We start from the raw sequence: 3,421 nt of genomic DNA, 5'->3' as shown, positions 1-3,421 counted from the left end.
CGTCGTGCATGGGGGGCTCGTTGTCGTCCATGTGCGCTCATAGGTGGTCATTGTCTATGGGTGTTTGTCGTTCGTGGGTCGTCATTGTCCGTGGGTGGGGTTGTTGTCCTTGTCCATGGGCGCTCATCATTCATGGGTGGTGGCAGAAGGTGGTAGTGTGGTTGTCCATGGGCGCTCGATGTTCATTGTCGTCTGTGGGTCATCGAGGGTGTTCGGTGTCATTGTTTGTGGGCGCCGTGGTTGTTTGTGGGTGGTGGGCCTCATTCATGTGTCGTTTCTGTCGTCATCTGCATGTGCTGTGGGGGTTGTAAGCGGTCGTTGTCGTTGTTCTCATCGATGTCATAGTCATCGTTGATGTCGTCGTGGTCCTCGTGTGTTGTTGTTGTGCCGTGTTGTTGTGACGTGGCATTGCCACGGTGTTTCTGTTGTCGTCCGCGTGCACTGTAGGGTTGTAAGTGGTTGTGGTCATCGATGTTGTTGTTGTTGTCGATGTTGTTGTGGTCATCGTGGATGGGCATTGTGTTGTTGTTGTGTCATTGTCGTGGTGGTGGTGGTTGCAGTTGAAAGAGAAAGGTGATGTGACGTGTCACATATGAAGACTATGATCAACAAACATGTGCACGGGATGCATCACATCATGTGATGCATTCCAAGCACATGTTCATGGGTCATGTGACTCATCACATGCATAAATCCTGGGAGTAGTCCTGTCTGAAAATCCTCAGGACTGTCTTCAGTCCTCAGGAATGGACCCCCACAGGACTGAAACAATTGGCTGGTACATCAGCCAATACTCAGTCCTGGGACTGTGCAAGAATCCTCAGGAATCCTCAGGAATCCTCAGGAATCCTGCAGGAATCAGTGGGGGACAATAAAGACCTCAGTGGTCATGCCAACTCATCTACAACCCACGTATTCGAGAAGGACCCAGCCTTTCTGATGGGGAGGGCGTGGAGCGTTTTTGGTCCTGTTTACACAAAATGATCGGTGTGACTTTGGTTTCAGCGGTACAATATCCATGAAGATGGGTGGTATACACTTTTATGACAAAAACCAGACATATGCCTGGAGGGCGATGTGTATAATGCCTAGAGGTTCATTGAGATCGCATATCTCATTGTTCTAGGATATCTCATTGTGATTTTCACATGGATACCTGGCACTTTCAATATATATTTCATTCTCAACCCCAGGATATTTCATTGCGATTTTCATATGAAAGCCTGGCGCTTTCAATATATATTTCATTCATTATCTCTGGATATCTCATTGTGCTTTTCATTTGAAAGCCTGGCACTTTCAATATATATTTCATTCTCAACCCCAGGATATTTTATTGCAATTTTCATATGGATACCTGGCGCTTTCATTGGATATTTCATTGTTAGCCCCAGGATCTTTCATTGTGCTTTTCATCTGAATGCCTGGTGCTTTCAATGGATATTTCATTGCACTTTTCATATGTGTACCTGGCGCTTTCAATGAATATTTCATTTTTAGCAGAAAAATTGAATATATATAAAAATGGTGTACAGAACATCAGGCACTGCCTTCAGGGTCCAGTTCAGCTTCCATCCTAAAAGGGAAATATCACCTGATTTGACCAAAAACTGAAAAAAACCAAGAGGAGAATGGTTTTACCTATCAGGGTCCATGTAATGGGATGTTGGGATGATGGTCACATGACCAATTACCAAAAATGGTCAAAAAACAAAAGTTGTAGCCCTACGCTGTAGCTTCCTAAATCTGTTTAAATGATGTTCTGAAGTGCTCCCATTGTGGAGATATGAGGTAAAGCAATCCCAAAAGTGTTGTGTTTTTTTTTGTTTTTTGCATTTTTCTCTATGAAAACAAAACCAAACAATATGATTTCAATATATTTAGAAATCTAAAAGAAAGAGCTACAATTATTGTATCGTGGGAAAAATGACCAAAAAAGGAAGGTGCATGCCCTAGAAAAGGAATTATCAGATATAGACTACCAAGTTTACTGATAGACTACAAAAAAGTCGGACTCAGACTACAAAGTTTACTGATAGACTACAAAAGACTACAAAAGTCGGACATAGACTACAAATTTTACTGATAGACTACAAAAGACTACAAAAGTTGGACTTAGACTACAAAATTAGGGTTAGGGCTAACAGGTTATCCAAAGTCAACCTAGCCCATCCATCCCATACATTGATGGGGAAATGGCTGGGGAATATACAAATACAATTCAGGGACCCTATTCCATGTCTAGTTTGAGGAATCATATGCAAAAGAGAGCATGGCAGCCATTAGAAAAGGGTGTCCTGTCCACTCTTTTAGACTACAAAAGTTTGTAGTGTCTGCTTTTTTAGACTACAAAAGCTTGTAGTGTCCGCTTTTTCATTAGAAAAGTTTGTAGTGTCTGCTTTTTAGACTACAAAAGTTTGTAGTGTCCGCTTTTTAGACTACAAAAGTTTGTAGTGTCCGCTTTTATAGACTATTTTTTAGACTACAAATGTTTGTAGTGTCCACTTTTTAGACCACAAATGTTTGTAGTGTCCGCTTTTTCATTAGAAAAGTTTGTAGTGTCTGCCTTTTAGACTACAAAAGTTTGTAGTGTCCGCTTTTTGAGACTACAAAAGTTTGTAGTTAACATCAATACTTTACCATCCCCCACATAATCCACATGGACTCCACTGGATTCCACTGGACTGGACTGGACTGGACTGCCAATCACAAAACTGGACTCCACTGGACTCCCAGCACAAAACTGGACTCCACTGGACTCCACTGGACTGCAAGCATAAATCTGGACTGGACTGGACTGGGCTGGACTGCAAATCACAAAACTGGACTCCACTGGACTCTCCCAACACAAAACTGGACTGGACTGGACTGCCACAGACCTAAGTTAATTCAGAATTCCTGAACTTAGATCTCAAAACAAAAAATAAAATTGAAGTATATTTATTAATTAAATTAATTAAATTTACTAGATTCTATGTTACAGAGAGGGGGAGGGAGAAGAAGGAAAAGAAAGGGGAGAGGGAAGAAGGGGGAAGGGAGGAATGGAGGGGGAGGGTGTGGTGTCAGGAAGGGAAAGGGAGGGGGGAGGGAGCAAGGAAGGGGGAAGGGAAAGGGAGGGGGGAAGAGAGGAATGGAGGGGAAGGGAGCAAGGAAAGGGGGAGGGAGCAAGGAAAGGTGGAGGGGGGAAAGGGGGGAGAGAGTGGGCAGAGGGAGTGGTGAAGAGAGGAGGTAGTGATGGGGGGAGAGAGTGGAGGGGAGGGGTGGTGCTGCTGGGCCCTCGTCGCTGTTCCACGTTGGCATTGGTGGTGGTGGGCGCTGTCGCGTATCGTCGTGCTCGCGTGTCGTTGTTGTTGTCGTGTGTCGTTGTTGTTGTCATGTGTCATTGTTGTTGTTGTTGTCGCATTGTTGTTGTTGCGTGTCG

The sequence above is a fragment of the Laccaria bicolor genome, genomic scaffold, assembly GCF_000143565.1.
Source record: "Laccaria bicolor S238N-H82 LACBIscaffold_16 genomic scaffold, whole genome shotgun sequence".
NCBI classification, from domain to species: domain Eukaryota; kingdom Fungi; phylum Basidiomycota; class Agaricomycetes; order Agaricales; family Hydnangiaceae; genus Laccaria; species Laccaria bicolor.
Note: the sequence above shows the minus strand (reverse complement) of the source record.